Below are 22,442 nucleotides of genomic sequence, written 5' to 3'. Positions count from 1 at the left end.
AATTACCAGGACTCTAGACAGAAATGTAGTGATGAGCAATGCAGTTTATATTTCATCTTTTCGTGTATATTTTATCTTTCTTTTATTTTTCATTTTATGGTAATCCCCTGGCATTTTCAGCCGTGAAGGGAATTTGTCACTTACCAATGTACACCTAGATTTTATATTTAGTAGTAAAGTAAAGATTTATTTATTTATTTATTGTCCATCTTAGCCTGAAGAAGCTCTTTTCATCTAGAAAATCTCTACCATTTGGTTCTAGTAATCCTTATGAGGGTAGGCCATATTTCTTAATACTGAATGATCGCACCCCTCTCTTGACCTTATGAAAACAGTCGTACTCTGCCAGTTTAAAATAAACGTTCTCTCAGTCTTTCCCGAATTCAGATCAGCCTTTTCACAATCTGATAATCCTTCATATTTTACTTCCATATCCTTCCCACTACAGAGTTAACTTACCTTCATTTTCAGTAAGTGTTTTGTGCACCTGCTTCCTATAACACCGGGCGATCTTTGAGATTTCCAAATTTAAATTCAAATCTTCTCAATATTTCTTGTGGAAAATTTCTCTTAAACTATTCTTGGCAATTTTGTAAAGAATTGAAAGTAGTTTATATTAATGCCAATATTCTGTATACAATTTAACATAATGCCAGTAGTGTATAAAAATAACATAATGCCAGTAGTGTATTAAATTAGGAGGGCATAATGCCCTCCTAATTTAAATTAATCCTAACCTCCAATACACTCCTAATTTTTAATAATTTTATTTCATTATCACAAAAAAGAAAGTTGATTTTTTACTAGTCTATAGATATATTTCGTAATTTTCACCATCGAAGTTCACAACTAAATATTCTCCAGCTAATTAGTAACTTTTTCACAATATTTTGTTGGATTTTAAATCCATAAAAGGGTTTTAACCCTTTTAGAGATTATTTCTTAAAATCTTTCCTGAATTAATCGAAATATCTTCCATTTTTGTCGCAATCCATAACTACCATCAGTTTTCATTTGCTTCATAAAATCCTTAAAAAGCTTTTTCGGTGGGTTTGCTGCTTCTTTTATTATTCCTTAAGATGCATGACGCAGAGAAAAGCCTTTGAATCGTATGATCTGCCACGTTCACCTGCTGACTGATATCGTAAACGTACTCTCCTGTTTTCACTAGTGTGCCCAAAGGAAAGGCCCAATCAGTATAAACAGCGTAGGCTGGAATAAAAAGAAAAATCCCAGAGGAAGAAAATGGCTGCTAAAACAAAAGAAAATGTTTAAGGAATATAGTACTGTATTCATAAATCTTAATATAAATTAAGACAGTTAGGAAGTATGTATTGAGCTTTAAATTCCATGCAGTTTCTTTTTTTTTTCACTTTAAACTAAGTCACTGAAATTTATTAAAAAAGATAAATGTACTTTATTCAAGGGTTTTAGGACGACATACGAAATTTATAAAACAACCTGCTAAGAGAACTCCAAGGACGTCTTTCAAAATCTTAGATTACTGAAGATGAAAATCAAAAATATAAATCGAAAAACAATGTCATTCTAATAATGGAAATGAAAGATTGTATCATCTGTCAATCTCATTTTAAACTAGTTTATAACAGCAAATCTTTGTTTAGTACACTAATAGCTGTATACTATAATTATGAATCGTCCTAAGGTACCACCATCTGAGCCCATACTTACTCTACCAACACTGAAAATTCTGTTTAATCTTTTTTGCATTCAACCATAATCAGCACTAAAAAAAACACTGAAGTTGAACGTGAAACAAACGTTTATACTACGAATAAAAACACCTCGTTTTCCTTACTTTTCTTTGCCTCAGCTTTAGTAGGCGGGTTAAAAGCTCTGCGCCAAAATAAACTACAGATTTCTTGAATTACTTTATGCCGACACTTCAATGACTATTTCTGATTCTCAGCAAAAGGGGAACTGAGAAATATTGTTTCTTTCCATTTTTTATTGTTATCTTGTTCTCTCTTTCTTCGAGCATCACTTTAAAAGCAGTAACTTCACATTTGTCGTTGGGTAGGTGCTGACAAGACACGGAGAAATATTAAATATAAAAAATCGATAGAAGAATAGAAGAGCGGTAAGAAATTTACACAAAACGAAAGTAGGCTCACGCAATTTTGCGATTCCCTTTTTTCCTTAAGTCTTTTCGAGAGAGTGTGTGTATGTGTGAAGTGCAAAGCACCTTAGGCTGCACAAAATGGTATCAAGTGACCTCTAGCGCAGTAAGAACTGTGGAAAAATCTTGAAGGCTTGCTAACGGAAAGAGGACTTCTTTCAGTTGTTTCCAGCAGAAAGAAAGAGACAGTGTAGGGCGAGATGTTCTCAGAATCACTGGAAACTTAAATTTGATTTCTTTTGGTCTGGGATCTTTCCCACTGCCATTGTTCCTAGCTGCATCCTTCTACCTGTTGCGCAAATTTTTGGTTGGCCTTTCGAAAGGCATTCGTAATATTTTATGGATCGATCGATTCTAGGCGTTCCTTAAATAGCACCCGGAACCACGCAGTTGAAATGACATCTGCTAATTTCCATCAGCATCGTACGTGCAAGCTGGCGGTCCTACTAATGTATGTGCAATGTTCGCCGACGCTGCATGAATAAATGATAAGACAGGGGTCCTTCTTCACAGAGGGAAGCCATTGCTAATGGATACGAGAGTAACGTTGAAATAAATTGTGGTGATGCTTCATATTCACTGAACATGAATCTAGTTTAAGGATGTTTGTTTGTTTGTTATTTTGGTTTTTAGGAGCATTAGCAACTAAGGCCATATTGCTCTGGGAATATGCGGTGGTCATTCCCTTGACCTTTCCGCATCCTCCGTATTTGGTGGTGACGGGCTCAAACCCCGGTCTAATCAAGAAGCGCGTGCTACGCACTGCTGCTCCTTCCCACCTGGCTACGGAGGCGCCCCTAGTTTAAGGAAGCAATGTATGTGAAGACGCATGATTTGTTTGTTAAATCAAATCTATTGATCAGTGGTTCTTTATCTTTAAGATAGGACGGATAAAGTGGTTCTTTATCCGTCCTACTCATCGCGTGGAAAAAGCTTGGGTTCCAATCCTGTCAGTGATGTGAGGAACGTATTGGCTTTTTTCGTAACAGTGTTGAGCGAGTTAGTGAGGACAGTTTTTTTTTTCCTTCCGAAAACTTGGGTTTTTCATCCAGCAAACATACAGATCCACCAAGAATACACACAATATACTGATGCCTCATAGCTTTGGCGCTTAACGTACACCTACCCATAAATAGATCTTACCTGGCAACCAAGACGGGGTGGTAGTCTCACTCTCCGCCCTTCTGCACACACAAAAGCTGTTCCTGTGAGCTACAACGCGTTGCATTTCTTTGCGACAACGATCTCTAACGAGTTTCATCTACAAAATCCGTTACCTTGGCAACCATTCTTACCAAGTTTATCAGGAGCTGTGCGTCCCTGATTTTGTATGCATTGCAGTTCCTTTTTCTTTATCTTAATTTAGTTGCAAAGTGTATAACTCGACAGAAATCATCAGTCTCGTCTTACGGGTAAACAAATTCTCATGATTATAGTAAGCATTCGTACATTCTCTATATAACGCGATTTATTCAGCTAAATGGTTGGTTGGTTATTAGGAGTTTTATGGCGCATCAGCATCTAAGGCTATTGTGCGCCAATCAGCTAAATGCTGTGGAATCTAATTGCATTTTCAAATTAGATCGCTTCATCCCCTTGTGTGAGATGGCATCTCTCTCTCACCTTAAGAGAATATCTTGACTCGCGTATGCATGTTGTTCCAAGTTAGCAACTGCGGAAACCATTCGAAATCTCTCTTCAGAAATGCAGCAGTCTAAAAATATCACATGAAAAGTGCATCTCGATTTACAAATACCGTCATTAAGTGCTTGCACGCGCCAGACGAAGTAGTGTTATCATCTCCAGAGACACAATACTTAGACGTCAAAATATGAATGTAAGATAACCAGAGGCGCACGCCCACTCCCTACCGTATGAATGCCCCTTGTGATCTCCTAAAAGCTATAGAATTTCGCCTTGCCAACTACAACCCTAATAGTAACATTAAATTGCATTTGTTTCGTGAAAACCATGTTCCTTCTTCTATCATCACATACTATTTTTACACCTACTTTTCATGTTGTTTATGATATTTAGAAAATTGGATAAAGATTGACTGCCTTTGTGGAACTAAATACAGGTAACCTTTGTATAACACGTATTTAGGTTCCTCTAAAATCTCGTGTAGCGAAACGATTAAAGATATATATATATAATGCCTTGATCTAATGGTTGAATTAAAGAAGTTGTATTTGGTGGTAGGAACGTTACAACAACGTTTGGATGACTTAAATCTTTTGGATGGCCTGGCGCGTTATCCAATATTAATAAAAAACTTTGAAATCTAGATTCTTCCGCTTTAAACAATTTTTCACAGCTGGCACAAAACAATTTAAAAACCATTCTTTAAATAAATCAACAGTTATCTAAAATTTAAGGCTGGAATTTAATTCACAAATTATTCCAATACTTCTTGTAACATACAGCAGTTATTTTTAAGATTTTATTTTTTTGCAAAATCATTTCGCTTAATGTTTTGGAAAACATGTTTATCACGCTTCTATATGGGCCAAGTTGCTGACACAAACCGAATAAAAACAGTTTCTCTCCATGCGCAGAAGTTTAAACTCTCAGTACACGTTCCTTTCCCTGCACGCTGAACCTAACTAAACATAGGTGTATACATTTTCAAATTATAGGTGTGAAAATTGAAGTTAATTATCAAGACTAGCAAATATGCTTGGCTAATTCTCATCGGGTAACATATAATATATAAATAAGATTACTAGCAATAAATGTCTGGCTTTATGTTACATTGGTCTTGTAAAATTAAGTAAGAACCAAACAAGAGATTACGCATCTTTATAAAAAAAATAATAAAATATTTAAATGTGTATGTACGTCTGTTGTCTGAATAATATTATTGTCCATAAAGATAATTATACCCTATTTCAGGTAACCTAACCTTACCATATTATTTTAGTTAATTATTAATTTCTATAACTTTAATTACAAAACTACAGCATAATCAAATAACATGATCTAATGAATAGGAAGAAATCTGGTCCCTCCAAGTGGCTGCCACTCACCCAGGTGAGATTCTGGTTATATTGCATGCATTTCCTGATTATGTAGTAATCCTCTAGAGACTAGACAATTCAAAACAACGTATCTGAAGTAATAACTGATTACTAATAATGGAATTCTTCTGGAAGAATTAGTTACCATCGCAAGATGGCCTTAACGTCATTCGTTAGAAATAACAGAAAACGAAATGGACAGACACACACAGTCTCTCCTCCTAATCTAATTGACCAAATTAAGGGCTGAAGTGCTTACGTTATTAGTGCATGCGGCTGGAAGTCAAATCCAGGCAGAAAATTAATTATAAAAGTAATTAATATGTTAACGAATTTCACAGAACAAAACGCGAAACGAAGGATCAGAGTAATCAGGGATCGTGGATATAATTAAGAAAGGCAGCAAATGGATGATAAATGCAGTAGGTGTTCCCAAAACGGAATACCCCGGGGACCCTTGTCGATTGCTCCTTTCCACGCGGACTGCTGGACATAATGCGGGGCTGCGAGTAGCAAGAGAAAGAGTTTATTAGCGATGCAAAGACTCGCGCTTGAAATTTCCTGTACTGACAGCACCACTATTGAGCTAAGAACGAATGGGAGGAATGGAGACAAATATTCGGTTAGAAGACAACATCTAAGGCATGTTCAATTAGTTAAAATGGCCAGAAAAGGAAGAAATACGGAGACAGAGTCGAAACCTGGTCATATTCAAGGTAACATAGGCACGAACCGTTTCGCAGTTTAGTTATCATGCCCTGACTTATCTCCCCACGCATCCCATCTTAAGCAGTGGAAGGGTGGCTTATTCGGACGAGGTTCGACATAAATGATTGCGAGAACTAGCGTCTAATTAGCATCAGTTTAATTATAAACTAGGTTTCGCTGATTGGTTACTTCACTGTCGATTAGACGAGATGGGCTCATTTTGCCAGGTATAAGATAAATAAGACACTACAGGCTCTGTAAGGACCAAGTTTCCTATTATTGCATTACATAATATAGCGTGATAGGTCTATAGCTGAGTTTTTATGGGTCCTATGTATATTGTGTCTTTATAAAACGGACATCTAAAAGCATCTTCATTTACCGAGAACTAAAAGAATGTAAATTCTTTAATTATGAAATGACCACCGCATTTTTATGGTTACATTACGAAGTTCGTTGAAATAACAAGGAATTTCACTTGCAAGCTGATAATAAGGTTAGTTTCAAAATTGCAGGTAGAGATTTATGTTTTTAGTTTTAATTAATAGACAAGAGCCACCCCAAGATTGAATTAACAATCACTGAAAGTAAAGCAGTGGAAGACCTGCTGCTCTGACGAATCCAGCGCTATCTTGTAAAAGAAAGAACCAATGATCTTACCCCGAAATAACAAATTTATTTCTTATTGATTTATCCACATTATAAAAATTATAGGATTTGGGAGCTCCTTTTATAAAAATGGCAAAACAGGTGGAATTGATCTGAAACAGGTAGAATAACATTCAAATTTTTCCTCTCACATTAATGGTGTGAATTATATTAAACCAATCTGGTTAGTACCAAATCTACGTTGTACATTCTTACTAACAGGTCACTGATCATTTTTTGCTAAACTGAGTAGTCTTGGAATCGTAGCAAGATGGAACTGTACGTGTGGTGATCTGGAAATGAGAACATGTTGTGTTGAATTGTTTGGAATATGCTGATTTGCGTTTCGATTTACTGAATAACGTTGATAATGTAACTTGTCTGGTGGATGGGATTGAGCCAGTACTTATTAAAACAAGGGAAAATTTTATTGCTTTTCAAAATTTTGAAAGTTCAGTTTCAGGTTGAATAATGGATGAATTGGCGGACTGTGCCCTCTTCTTTATATGGAACAGTATGTTATTTTTATATAGGAACAGAGAAAATTCTTTGCAGAGGTGGACAGGATGTCGGTACTCTGTTTCCTTAATGGGTGGGTGTCCACTTTTGCTCCTGCCAACGCAGTTGGCAAGAAGCCCTAGTTGTTGTTTTCTTTTGGATTTGATCCTGCAATAACACCTTCTTCCAGCTTGGTTTTGCTGGTTAATGTGAATAACTTCTGTTGAGCTCTCTGGCTGCTGGTAGAAGATGGCTGTTAGTTGAACTCTGTCTTTTGGAGAATACCAGCGGCGATCAATCTCTAGGATGTGAATGCTTGTGCTCGCTATGAAAAGAAAAACAAAAGGCTTTGGAAGGAATTTACTGTTGTTTGGTAAAAAAAGATGGGACGAGAGCGAATTTGGGCTTGTAACTAGAAAGTATATTTCGCATGTGGAATTCTCAACAACCCCCTGGAGTTATTTCGTGGTTTAGGCCTTCTATTACAACTTCTTATCTGCTAACGGGGTATGGATGCTTCCGGGCTAAGTTATTCGAGCGTGGTCTGGAGCCTGATCCGTACTGCACATGTGAGGAATATGAAACGTGGATTCATGTACTTCTTAACTGTCCATTGTACTCTCAACCTAGAGCGGATTTAATGTCTGCGGTTTCAAACTTATTGGAGAACAATGTAAATGTCTTAGTTGAAGACCGTAATAACTTGACTCCTCTGCAAACCTTCTCAAGAACAGTTTCATATTGAGGACTGAGCTAAGAACTTCAGCTTCTCTTGGGAACCGACTTGACAAAAGGTTTATGTGAATTGTTATTGCATTGCGTTGATTTTTGTTAATTAATGTTGCGTTGATTTGTGTCAATTAATATTGTAAAGACTGGTTTCTGTGAAACACAAGGTTTATGAGAGACATTTAGTAGCTATTTCATTGTGCTTGTCGGTAGGTTTGAAAGTTCTAGCGGACAGACTAGACAGTGTTGTTAATTGTCCATTGTATTTAATTATATATTGTTTTCCTGGTTCTCAGGAATTCAGAGATTCTGAGCATATTTAAAACAAGTGTTGTATATATCTGTTTAATATAATAATTACTGTGTCTCGGTGGTAGTGAGGATAATTTGTGGAATTTCTCCACTTGTCGGCACCCACTGGTATTGCACTACATCCGATGGGTGCGGGACTTGTGCATTCGGCACAAACAGATAACATAAATCCGGGGCTAGAGAAGGGCACTAGGCAGTAGCTGCCTTGTATATTGGTGGTGGTATAATACCTCACACATGTTTTTAGCCTAGCTTTGTAGAGGTTCTACGCCAAAATAGATTAACTAGGTGGAGATGGGCTTTTGCCTAGGAGCCACCCTTGACTCTGGGATACACGTACATACGTACGTACTATGGAAGTGTCTCTTCATCGGTTCTGCTGTAGCCTACTTTCCTGGTTGTTGTGCTGTAGCTGAGGGGATGACCATTGCACAGAACATTCGATTTGTAATGTGAATGTGAAATTTGTATCTTAAATAATTGTATACTGTACTATTCAATATATATGGCGGATTTGCCAGATTTTTTTTTTTTTTTTTTTTTTTTTTTTTGTGCTAGGGCCGCTTTACTCAAAGGAATGTATAACTGACAAAAAAAAAAAAAAAAAACACAATGAATGAATTAATGAAATCAAGCTGCATAAAAATTTAAAACCCTTTCTATCAGTATTAATGGAAGTTAATCTGCAAATTTCCAAGTTGGGCCATACAAATATAATAAATATTGAAAATTTAGCAATAGTTTACGAACTACAGGAAATAATATACTATTTGGAATTTGAAAAATAATAAAACAATCGATTCGCTGTGATTATGAATTTTTGGAATCTTCTTCAGGTTACGTGTTCAATTTGAACGTTGGAGACCAACACTGTCCAGTCAACTCTGTTCCTTGCTTTGTGAAATAGTTCTTGTGTTGAACGTCCCCCTGTCCATTCTTTGATATTATCAAGCCACTTTTTTCTTTGTCTTCCTTTTGCTCTTTTGCCTATGATCTTCCCTTGTGGGTCATATTCAGGACCTCTTATAATATGCCCGAGGTAGACAGTCTATCTCCTTGCAATTGCTGTTAGTAGTGTTCTTTTGGTCCTTTCCCTCTTAAGGACCCACTCATTGGTGACCCGATCTTTTCATGAAATTTTGAGCATCCTTCTGAGAGGCCACATCTCGAAGGCTTCCAGTTTCCTGATTTTCGATGACCCACGTCTCGCATCCACATAGGAGGGTGCTCTATTTGGCCATTCGATATCTTTTCTAGAAATCCAGTTTAGTGTCGCAGAGGAAGTTCTTAAATACCTCTTTAGCCATACCGATTCGGCTTCTAATTTCTGTGCCTTGGTCATTATTTCTTGTAAAAATCTTCCCTAGATATTTAAAGCTACTCACTTGTTCGATGGGGAAATTACCGCAGTATATTTTGATTCTAGGTGAGGTGATTTTGCTTATGACCATAGTTTTGGCATTAACTATTAAGCCTATCTGTTCGCTGGCTGTTACAACTTTGTTAAGGAGTAGTTGTAACTTTTCCTCTGATGTTGCAATGAGGGCAGTATTATCGTATGCATATCGCAGGCTACTGATAACTAAACCATTAACAGTAATTCCTTCTTTAGGCTATTGTAGTATATCTATAATGGTTTCTGTATAGAGATTGTACAGCATAGGAGACAACACACAACCTGGCCTCACTCCTACTCCTTTCTAGATTTGTACCCAGTCTGTGTTTTCTCCCTCTACAGTGATTTCCGCTTCTTGGTCAAGATATAGTAACCGTAGTATCCTTAGTTCCATTGGATCAATGTTTAGTTTGTTCAAGAGCTGGAATAGGATATCATGTAAAGTCAATGAAGCAAACGAATAGGTTCTGCTGGTGTTCAATTACTCTTTCTGTCAGTATATTCAGAGAAAATATTGCTCTTCTTGTGCCAACACCCTTTACAAAACTATTTGGTCGTTTCCGACTTGCTCTTGTATCTTGCCTTCAATTCTGCGTAGAATCATCTCCAAGAGAATTTATAGCATTGCTTATAAGGCTTATTGTGCGGTGGTCTGCATATTTTGCTGCTCCTGTATTTTTGGTATGGGAATAAAGATGGATCTCAGAAAGTCAAGGGGAAGGTTTTCTTCATTGAGGATATCATTGAAAATATTGAGCAGCTGTTGTTTTTCTCTTGTTGTGAGAAAAACAACAGCTGTTCAACTTGAGGATTTCGGCTGAGATGTTATCAATGCCATTTGCTTTGTTATCGTTCATTGACTTCATCACTTGCTCCAGTTCTTCCATCAGAAAGTCTTTATGATCATCATCGGTTTGTATGTTGTCGTTTCTTAGTTGTCTATCCTCATCGAATTATAGTTCCCTCATATATTCTTAACATCTGTCCTTTTTTGTTGCTTGTCCACTATTTTTCCTTGTTGTTTTTATCTAGAATGTGACGTCTTGGGCAGTTTTTCCTGATGTTGCTTACTTCCTTCACTTCTTTGTGCAGTAGATGTTCCTTATGCTCGTTTTGCAGGTATTCAATTCTTTGGCATCTCTCCTCCATCCATATCTGTTCTGCCTTCCTTATTTCCGTTTTATCAAACTGTCATATATCTTATATTTTTCCTCATCTTGAAATTTTTCCTTTAAACTGGCTAAGTTTTTCTTTGTCCCAGCCTTTTTTTAGTCCCTTGTCTTAACTGTATTTAATTTTATAACTAGCTTCCCTATCAGTGGTCTGAGCCGTTATCATTTCCAAGATAGGGTTTAACGCTTTTGATTATGTTTCGGAATCTCTGATTGGTAATGATGTAGTCGATCTGATATCGATTAATCTTTGATTGGGCGTCATTGGGAGCCTTCCATGTGCATAGTCTTCGTGGTGGCAGCTTGAACCAAGTGTTCGTAATGACCATTTCATTCTATTCTCTTGACAAAAGTTAACCAATGCATCTCCCATTTCGTTTCTTGTTCCAAGTCCGAAAAGGCCAACAGTGTTGCCAACGCAGCCTGCTCCAACTTTGCCATTGAAATCTCCCATAATTACATTGTTTCCTTTTCTTTTGGCCCAGTTTAGGATGAATTTGAGGTATTCCAGAAAATTTCCGTATTCTTCATCAGTGCACGACGTTGTTGGTACACAGACCTACATTGGAAGAGTATTAAATTGGGCTAAAAAAAATCCTGTCTAAAAAAGCCCAGTATCCATTTAGGAAAGAAAAGATCAGATTCCTGATAAGAATTCCCGCTCCTCTGTGATGTTCATTTCCACCAGAGTATACAAGTTTGTGGCTTTTCACTGGATTCGTTTCGCTTTGTCCTGGCTATCGCATCTTCCCTAAGGCCAAAATATCGATGTTCATGTCGCCAAGTTCTTTTGCGACATATTCTAATTTCCCTGCTTGGAACAGACTTCTGACATTCCAAGTGGCAATTTTAAGTGGTTGATCATTGTTTTTAAATTTAGTTATATAAATTGGAATCTAAAAAGAATAAAAAAAATCAAAAGTGGATTTCAATTATACGTCACTCAATGAATCAGTTCTGGAAATAAATTCTAAAAAATCCTAAAAGGATAGAAGGATTTCGGAAAAATAATGTTTAATGTTGCTCATTAAGTTAAACTTAAATGTCTTTCAAGGGAATTCCTTCTCAAATATAAAGAGAGAGAATTTCAAAAATACGTAGATTTATAACGTCATCTATTTGGTTATTACCAAGGACACGTTAAAAGGAATAAAATGACAAAGCCTTCTTTTAGGATGAATTGATGGAAGAATTTTATTAAGTTTTATAAAATGGAAATCCGTGGAATTGAAGGAGAGAGATCTCGTCGCACTTAGGAAGTAAAATCATTGATGGAGATGCAATTAATTCAGAATCCACTTAAATGAAGAAAGGTTTGTACTTATGATTGCTTTTTTGCATAAAGGCAGCTGGTGTGGGAAGCACTAATGTTTTAAAATTTCCATTCATTCGCTAGATAAATAAATGGTGGTTCCACCTCCTTCAAAAAAGGGATTGAGTACTCGTAAATATTACTTTGCTGTCAGGAAACTTCCTTAGAGTTTTCAACGAGGAAAATCTCAGCAGTGGTTTTTCTCGCGGTTAATTACTACTCTACTAGTTTCAAAAGATGAACGATAATTACTTTGTATCGAGTTATTTAAAGTTGGACGCAAGTTTTTAACTAGTTTCCTCCTTGCCACGTGTTAACGTTTTCTGTACTGTCCATTATGATGCTACTGTTAATTAATTGCTTTCAAAGTGAGTTGTCCCATCTATGTCGCGTCACATCCCATATGTAGGTGCAGCTATTACCAACATTTTCAATAGGCTGTTCGGCCAGGAGAATTCTTTTGTCTCCGGTTAAAGCAAACATCAAAGCATTCAAAATGTATTCCAAGAAACAACTTTGCAATAAGAAAATCAATAAGGGAAAAGCCGCGGAAGAGAGAATAGTGAAATCTTCGTCACTTTGGCAGCACATAATTAATCTTATAAAAGGAATACCATAGTTCTCTCTAACTGGATGATGGTTTCCTCACTTGTTTTGGGAGATTTGGGTTAAAATCCCTTCGGAAAACGAAGTACACACACAGGGGACAAAACAATACGAACTTTTATTCAGTATCAAATTGATCCTCCTTTGTTTCGAATAACTTCGAAGTGTGTGCGGCGCTGCATGGATTCTATAAGGTGTTTTAGTGCGGTTGATCTAATTGTAACCTTTCTTCGAGCAAAATATCGCGCAGCTGCGACACATTTTAAGCAAGAGGACTTGCTTTGCCGAATAGCTCTCTCCAGCATATCCCATACATTCTCAATAGGACTGACATCTAGTGGATGGCAGGGAAGATAGTGGAAATCTGTGTCATGTTCTCAGAACCATTCTTGCACGATTCGCTGTTATTCATAAAGTAGCCCATCACCTTTGGGATAAAAAGGTAAAATTGAAGGGTTGCAGTAGATCTTAGACAAAATCCAGGTAGTCCCTGGATGACATTTTACTTTCGTGTGGTATCAACGAACCTAGTTCAGGCCAGTTCTCGCCACACTCATTGCCTACCATCAGTGCAAAACAGTGTACCGTGATTCGTTTGACCACATGACTTTCTTCCATTTTTCCTATGTACAGTTTGACATTCTCGGCCCCACTGCAAGTGGATTTTTTGTTTGTCTCTTAAACAAGTGGCTTCCGAATTGGCAGGCGGCTGGTAGTGTCCAATTTCTTTAATTCTCTATGGATAATACGGGTTGAATTCTGGTAGTTCTAGATTTGTTTGAATTCAGATATTTGTTGCGCGCTATGTCCTATTTTTCCGTACAGTTACAGTCCTCCAGTATCCCGGTTTCGCTCTACAAATTTTGTTTTTCTGCCAAACTTATGCCTTTGAGATATGGAAGAATGCCTTGTTTTCTAGTCATTAAAATTAAAAACCTTTGAGATGGATGCTTTTGAGAAACCAGTTATGTTTTTAGTTTCCTTGAATCGTGGGTTTTGCTAAATGTGCACCCACGATAAGACATTTTCCAAAGTTTGATAGATCACGCGTAGCCAGAATTCATCGTTTCACTTCTTTTGTTTATTTCCATGAAGCTTTTGCAATGGTACAATCATTAGCACAGCTACTTAATGTCATACATATTGTGCATTGAACTTTGCCATTATGGCGATCTGTTTTTTGTGTATTTGATAGCATGAACTAAAGTATATAAGGATGCAATTACGAGACTCGTTTGTTAAATAATTTTAATTAACATTAACATAATAAATAGTTAATTTACCAAATTATTTGCTATCAATTTTAATATCGCATATTTAGTTCAGAAAAATAACTTTCCATGAAAGTTGGAACAAATCAAAAGTTGCCTCCACCGAACTTTTGAGGACCAAAGATATTAACGCCCAAAATTGGGATGTCTGATCATCATGTGCCACCACTGAACAACCATTACTAGCATAGTCAAAATGCTTGTAGGATTACAGAATGCTCTATCGTGTGGTCCAGCTGTCATAAGTAAGAATGCTCCAGAACAAAATAAAGCCATACCATGTGAATGCAAGTTTAATTCACGTTATTTTTAAAAACATCTAGCTTCTAGGTAATGAATATCGCCACTTAATTTAGTTATGCTCTACAACTCTTCATAATACACCCAGAAAAGGTTAAATTCTAAACTGGAGTTTTGGATTCTTTCAGTCAGAAAACTGAAAGCATAACATAAAAAAATAACTGAGAAATCTGATTAGTGATGGCAGTTGTGAATTCCTACCTTGAGAAAACGGAAGCGACTTCCTAGGTATTTTAATATCCATAAACATCCTGAAGAAAAGTAAAAGCCCAAAAAGTAAAAAAAAAAAACTTACTTAATTCCTAAGGTAAGCAAGGTGAAAGAAACTTGCTCTCTTAACGCATACCATTTAATCTCCTTCTCAGAGAGTTTATTTCATCTGGCCCCTGACGAGGCCGAACGTAAAGCATCTAATTACTTACTGCCGGTTGAACTTCCCTCATCATTTGTAGGAGGGAGGAATTAAAAGAAAGATACAAAGGCAGTATATTAATTTTGTTATGTGTTTTTAATTAAGTGTCCAAAGGCAAGGCATATTTTAGTATTTGTTAAATCTGAAGATTGCAGCTTGGCCGGAAAAATTCTGGTTTTCCGCAGTGCAATGTTTAATCACTGAGATTAAGAAGAGGTAAGCAATAGTGTGGAGGAGTATCCGGTACTTTTATTTCATCATTTATTTTATTAATTGCATTAGAAAGGGTTTCATCAGCATAAAATCAATTGATCCGACAACCCAACAAACATGCGAGATTCACAACTTAATTTTTCCTTCAATTAATAGTCGCAATATCGAAGCACAGAATGTAGTTAGCGACCTTAATTTTAACTAACCTGGCGTGCGTGGTATTCATTACACCAGTCTTATAAGTTAACAGGATTACTCACTCCCTGCGCTAAATTCAAGAAAAGTGAGAAGCTGCTTGCAGAGAGGTGTGAAAATAGAATTATCTGTTACAGGTTTAAACCAGCCAGCTGTTGTGTCCAGCCTTCCAGTTAATAGAAAATTTGATTTACTTCTGTTGCAGGCATAAAAAAAGCAGAATTCAATTACCTGTCGCTATGGTAACTTGCTTCAATAATTATGGAAGTTAAAGTTCAGGCTTCAGTGAAATCGAAAATTTCCTAACTTCCACGCATTTGAACGAGAGGAGAGAAACCTGGATACAAGATTATAAAAAAAAGTCCTTACTTATTGGAAGAAACCAACAGTTGGTTTAATAAAGAATAACTCCTGTTAAAATGGCCTTCAGGTAATGTAACTCAATCTCTTTTTGATGGACAGTTTTCGTGCCGATCGCTGATCATTAGGGAGTGCTTCTTAGAGTGCGTTACTCAACCACTCCATTGAAATTATGTCCGAAGCTGTTGTATCGGAGTATGTGAGTCTCGAGGGCATTTGTTTTGCCAAGATGTATATGGACAATGCAATAGGACGAAGTGGAGCGTTTCTTCATGACCTTATTTTCACGGGCGACTTGCACACTTCAATGCTCAGCTAACATCGCATCCAACACAATTCCAGCCTTAACTCTCTTCACCGGTTGCTTCAAACGAGTTCCATTAAAAGGAGGTAAACGTAATTAAGCCAACAAAAAAGTAAACTAAGTAATTATGTAATTTTTGCTAACTTAATTAAGATACCATCAAAAAGACAATTTTAATTACCAAAACTGTTTCTGAAGGGACAGTGAAGAGCTCAATCTCTACATAAACACAGAAGATTGTTTCTTTTTTTTTTTAATGAATGGATTAGCTATTGGCTTAAATTAAAAATGATGTTAGCGCACATACTCAAAAGCGTATATCTGGACAAGACGCCATTCACATAATTGCACTTAAATTTTTTTCTGAACTAACTACGTAAGACTTTTCGCTGTCATTATTTTGAAAATTGTCTGAAACGTGATGTGAGTCAGAGAATAGATAAATGCAGCCAGCATTTGAGCAACTTCGTCTTAGAGATATCAGTCCATCGTTCCCGAACCTTAAGAGTATCCATACATTCTCTATGGCAGCACAGTATGTTTCTCCACTTGGCACTCTTTTGGCAGTCTGGGTTCGATTCCCGTCTCTGACTAAAGGGAAACCTGAAGTTCTCTTCAAACGAAGCTGTAGTTAGCCAGTCTCAGGCGGAGTAAACTTTCCAGTGAGTTATGAATTTCTCATCACCCACAATATGGCATGAATCGTTGGTGCTGCAAAACCCAAGCAACTACAGTATGGCGTATATTTTGGAAAACAAAAATTACTTGGGGAAAACCACATTTACATTGCCTTCCTTATAAAAAAGTGAATTTATTGATAGCCGTACAATGGTAATCACATTTCATATTCCAGCTAAAATTTATTAATGTATTTGTACTATTAAATTTATGAACTTGTTATGATACGGTTGTTATCAACTTGATTGTGCGCTACTCCAAATACCTGATAAAAATCTCCGTTGTACTTCATTACTGCTTTTGAGGAGAACATGTTTATTTAGATTCCATATACTTTTGTACTGGCAATGTGTTTTGTTTGCTAAAAAACAAACGATGTTTTCCCGAGTTTTATTTTGGCAGGATTTTCGCAGATGAATGGTTTGTCTTCGTGATGCAAAATACTTTTAATCTGAAGTACTTTTGTTAAATAGTGTCTTGAATACGAGAAATTTGCTAGAAGTGATGTAACGTAATGCTACAAGAAAAAAAATAGGTGGACAGAAGAGGTAAAGTGTTCCTTAAGATACTTTTTCAGTTTATTTCTTGATTAATTATGTCATTTGTACTGACAGCAGATGGCTTCTTTAAAGTGTTTATTATTGTAAAAGGAGGGCCAGAGTAGTATTATAATATCCGTCCTTTGACAGAACAAAATGTATTTAGGGCTCAAACAAGTAACAGAATTAAAATAAGATCGATGACTGTCCAGGAATTCTTGTTGAATGCTTTAAAGGACGCTCTTGAACTGTTCATTGTAGCCCATTGATTATCGAAATATTTAAACTGTTTATCAAAATACATTTCTTAAAATGCTTATGCTTGTACCCATTGTCCTTTACGCCTTTGTTTTGGGAGCAGTGATCTATCGCGGACACAAGAAGAAAACGGAGGAAGAAGAGTCCGCTCTTAAAATCCAGAGATGGTATCGCAAGAAAATATTTCTCCGTAAAATCCAACGGTGGAGAAGAATTCACAAGTTGTGGATCTCGGCTGTTAAGATTCAAAGTCGGCACCGAAGTCGCACAATTAGGATAAGATCGATGACTCCTTGGGAATTCTTGTTTAATGCTTTAAAGGAATCTCTTGTACTATTCACTGCAGCCCACTTCATGTTTGTTTTCATTGTGGCTCGCCAGATTTTCAGATGGGCACGAGGTCTGGAACGAGTTCTTCGCTAAATAGAATTTGAGTATGAGAGTGGGTGAAGAATTGTAGTGTAGTATCTAATAAAGTATTTTCAGCATTGGAATGGGAGTAATTATTTTGGTTAATTTTATTGCTTCAACATTAACAGAAACAAATTATCGGTATTAATTATTCTTTAATTACATAGGCCTGAAATGGTATTTAGGTCTGTCCTTTAATAATTCGTGGATGTCAAGTTGAATAATTACTATCTTGTTCTGTATGGCATGTATTTGAATAAAATGGGCAAAAATTAAACAGCATTATTATTATTAGTAATTATTATTAGTAGTAGTAATTATTAGGTTCGTTATTAGTAAACAGAATAATCAATTCTGTGGAAAATTCTTAACGCGATACTAGAAAAATTGATAGTTGCAAAGTTACTAAATGTAACGTTAAAGAAGCTCATTTTACAAGTTTCAATTTGCAGGTCCATGTTATTTTTGTGTTGGAGGCAGCGAAACCAAGTGAATTTTTAAATATGGCTAGATAAAGATAAGGAGTTACGGCGAAGCAATGCTTCTTACGTACCCATTTCACGCTAGAGATGTTATACACATTAAGTTTTGGTTCTAAGCCACAGCTGACTCATAAGTGTTTTATTTTTAAACCCCTTATTGCTATAATCATTGCACTCACGAAAACACACTTCAGAGCAAGGAATGATAACAGGAATTCGGTTCCAGATTGTAGGGAGGACGGAGAGCACGTCTCAATGAAATCAGACTAGCGCAGCCGTTATAATACTTGCCATATTGGAGGTGGGATTTTCGGAACACCAAAATGTCGGGATACTTGTGTTCAGTCTGTCTACCACAATTGTGATCAAAAATATTTATCGTGGTTGCAAAAGTGTATGAGTAACGGTCAGGACCATGAAAAACGGGGTTGCATTAGACGATTCATACCAAGGACTTAGTATAAAAGATAGATCCTAACCACATAAATTTATTTACCCTAATTTCATACATATCACTATCTGACATTCAGCTAAAAAAAGCAAAATGTTTTTGGCCGTTTCCAGTTGGACGTTTCTGATTTTCATATGAGAGCATTTTTCATATAATGGGAACATTTTGTCACTGCGTTTCCAGGTCCTACTGCTGCTACTACTATTTAGTCTCCAAATCGAAAATCTCTAAAATGGCCGTCTGGTTAATAGCACGCATTATAGTAAAATATCATCAATCAGTCTCGCAACCAAAACATAATCCAGATATCAATAGGTCGCTTGCCTTCGCCAGTTATATCTAGTACAGACCTATAATTCTGGAAAGTCCATAAATCAATAATGTTCATAATGGTAGAGCCCATTTCCATTAGAAGGAATTCCACAGATAAATCACTTTGATTGAAAAATCAAACGAATCGTATTTCAATGATTCTGGCAGACAATCCTAAAATGACCCTATATTTTATGAAGGCATCGCAATACACTGTCTTATTGCTAGGTATATTCCCCAAGAAATAAAACCGCACAAAAATCTTACGTTATTATTGGTGCAGAGAAAACGTGATTTCAGTCAGAACCCGTATATACGCACCAGGTTTTCTATTTTTATTTGCAATCATTGCTCGTGCCACATCGGTTGGCATTCCTCGAGCTACTGATATAATAAATATTACAGTATCGATTATATTATTATTATCCTGTTTCTTTATGGTACACAACTAAAAGAAATACAAAAGCATTACAAAAAGTTAAAAAAATAACGATACACGAGCCAAATTTAATGTTATTTTTGCGCCACTAACAGTAAATTATTAACTGGCCCCCTTGTCCATCTGCCAGTTAGACCAAAATAGTGTTTTTTTCTTTTTCTTCCTTGTTAGGTAACTATCTCGTGTTGTTCGCTTGTTAGAACATAGACAGGAAATTGCAGGAAAAGAAAAAGAAGTCATTTTTCCTCGAGGAAAGAGAGGGTGCCTGCTTCAAGATAAACAGTTATATATATATAGAAAGGATATTGGAAGATAAACAGGTCTCCGGTAACAACAGCCATACCGAGTAATAAAGACAGAAAAATATCGTTTGATGCACTCTCCTAAATTCTAAGGATTAAGCAGACTGTTGCAGTTTGCATTGAGTTCAGTAACAATTTCAGCTCCGTTTCATTTTACTTTATTTTTTTGTGGCGGACTTACACTGGAATTTTATTAGACAAATAAAAATATTAATAAATACCAAACCAAAGTAATGGCATTTCTCAAAATATTAAATATTTAAAAAGGAAGGTTGAAAATTCCGAAGGTGAACTACAAGGTGTGGCTAAAATAAAACGAGAATCGTTGCGTACCAATGCCTTCCTACTACGCATGTCAACAACGTTCATATCGTGATGTAGCTTGTTTTTTCCTGTACAGATCAGTTTGTTTTGTTGCCATCGGTTAAGTTTTGATTGAACTTTGCCTTTTTAAGTGAATTGGGATTTTGAGGTGAGTCTTGAACGAAATATGATATCATATTTTCGCAACGAACTTGAAATGTCATGGCAGAAAATTCTGAATAAAGCATGGTAGACTGCTATGTGTGCAACCTTCATTTCTCCTGACTGCATTGCATATATTATATTTGATTCTGCTTTGACTGTGAAGTACAAAGAGGACTCATTTCTGTGCTATCAATGCTGATTTTATATGTAATTTTCTTAAAAGCATAATTTGGCTCCAGTTATCTTCTTAAAGACTACATACGAGAAATGTTCTATGGTGGAAGGTGACAACAGTTCATATGAAAAGCAACTGTGTTTTTTTGGCTGAGGATTTAATTTTCAGGAATGTTGGGGTGTATGCAGTTCATGCTGATACCTGGAAGAAGAAAAGGTTTACCAAGAGTATTTGTGATGTCCAATGTGGAGGATGATAACCCTAGCTTGAAGCACAAAAATAAAGACCATCATAAGAGGTGTCATGGTATTATGACGGGAGTGTCTGAATCAATCTGGGATCTTTTTCGTGAAGGCCACCATTCAAAATAAAAATAACACTCATTTGAAACTCCTCTGTTTACATTGCACAAACTAAAATTGCGATAATAAAGAAAAACAGTGAAAAAGTGAAACAAACACAGACCTGCTGTAATCTCGCAGGGTAATATGTATTAATAAAGAAACTGTAAGAAATTTGTTTTAATTGGCTGATGTTAAAAGGTAAATTGATTGATGCGTCATGTGGGATTGTACATTATCCATCTATCATGGTTGCTTTTTATTACAAATACTGCCTCCAAATCATCATCGGTTACCTTTAAACATTCAATGGATGCTACATATAACCTGTCAGAACACGAGCAGTGCCGAACAGCCTTTGTCTATTGAAAGGGTATATTTAATCTTTATTTTTTTTTATTTAAAAGTTGTTGGTTGCATGCTTTATATAATGTCTACCGTTTGTGACTCTTAATATGCTTGAAGGCATGGAACTCTATAGCTAAGAATCCAGTGTAGAACGTGGAGTAGTTTTTCCACCTGGAGCTGTCGGTGGGTACAACGACTGAAATAGAACATAAAGGTATAAAACATTCAACGCGCTGAATTAGTAAAAGTATTAGTATATGCAATGCTAAGGCAGAAGTTTGTGAATACCGACGTATCTAAGTGTTTCATGTCCAAGTCAGAAAATGCGAAAGTTGGTTATAAAACCAACGAGAATAAGATACATCGTGGCATGCATTGTAATTGTAAACAAGGATGGATGTTGTTTTTGGAACATTTAATATTGTATAGACTGCCTCTCGGGTTTTGTGTTACAAGCTATCTAACTGTTACAGTTGGGTTCTTCAGGACCTTCTGAGTCCAGAAGCAAACACAAACAAGCAAAAAAAAAAAAATCACCCTATTCTGTTTAGCGATATTGAATGGTTATAAAGATGTTCAACATTTGGAAACTAAATCTACAGTGGGGGCTCAGTTAAACATGGAAGTTCCAGAAACGGGCAGTAACAGACTGGATTTATTTTGCAAGAATATAAAATACTGTTAGGTACAGATGCACGTATCAAGATTAACTGAAAAAAATGTTCTCTTATTCCACTGCACAGATTTAGATCGGGACTGACAGGACATATGAAAAACCTCATTTTCCTCAACCGAGTGTGTACAAGCCTGATTTCACAGGAAGGGGAAATTATACTTTAACGCAAAAACCAATTAGGAGAGTGATCTTTCGTGGTTTTTCTCTTCAAATATCTCCAATTTTCTTGAAGTGGAGCTTTCAGTTTAACAAAAAAGTTAGTTCGTAACGAACCTTCCAGTATCAGAGAAATGGATGCAAAATGACACGATTACAGTAGAATACAATTTATTCAGAAAATGAAAATTTAGTGATAAAGAATGCATCTTGACTTTTAGGGTGCCGCTTGTCGCATTTTGTCTGTAGGAAGATTCAGCAGTTTTAGCAACAAAACTCGTTGTATAAGATTGCAATTATTATTCAATAATAAAATGCAGCAAGGGAAGATTTAATTTTATGCAAATTAAAGGAAAACTTGAGCTATTTAGGACGTTGCCTTTATTCACCCCTTTGGATTAAAAATGTTCAAATTATATGAATTAAGGAAACAGCCGAATCTTATACCTTAGTTCCAGCATTTTTTCAACAACACTTTAATAATTATATCAATATAATATATTGTCAATAAAACAACATTATTTCATTCTCTGTAATAACCTTATTTCTAAATAGCTTCAACCGCTTCTCCGAGTAGCGGGCTACAGTTTCTGCCCTCTTGGGAACGTGTGAATAGGGAGATTGTCTTGTGATTGCATGAAGATTCTTTGCTTGTGCAGTAATACAACTTTTCTCTGAGTTTTACTCAACTTTCACTATTTGTTTTACTGAGTTTCTGTTATAACTAAGATTGAAGGGCAGACAGTTTATACTAATATGGATGAAGTGATGAAGTACACAGTTCTGTATTTTGTCACTCTGTAGTTGATG

The sequence above is a fragment of the Mastigoproctus giganteus genome, chromosome 9 (assembly GCF_048544385.1).
Source record: "Mastigoproctus giganteus isolate SK-2022 chromosome 9, ASM4854438v1, whole genome shotgun sequence".
NCBI lineage: Eukaryota > Metazoa > Arthropoda > Arachnida > Uropygi > Thelyphonidae > Mastigoproctus > Mastigoproctus giganteus.
Note: the sequence above shows the minus strand (reverse complement) of the source record.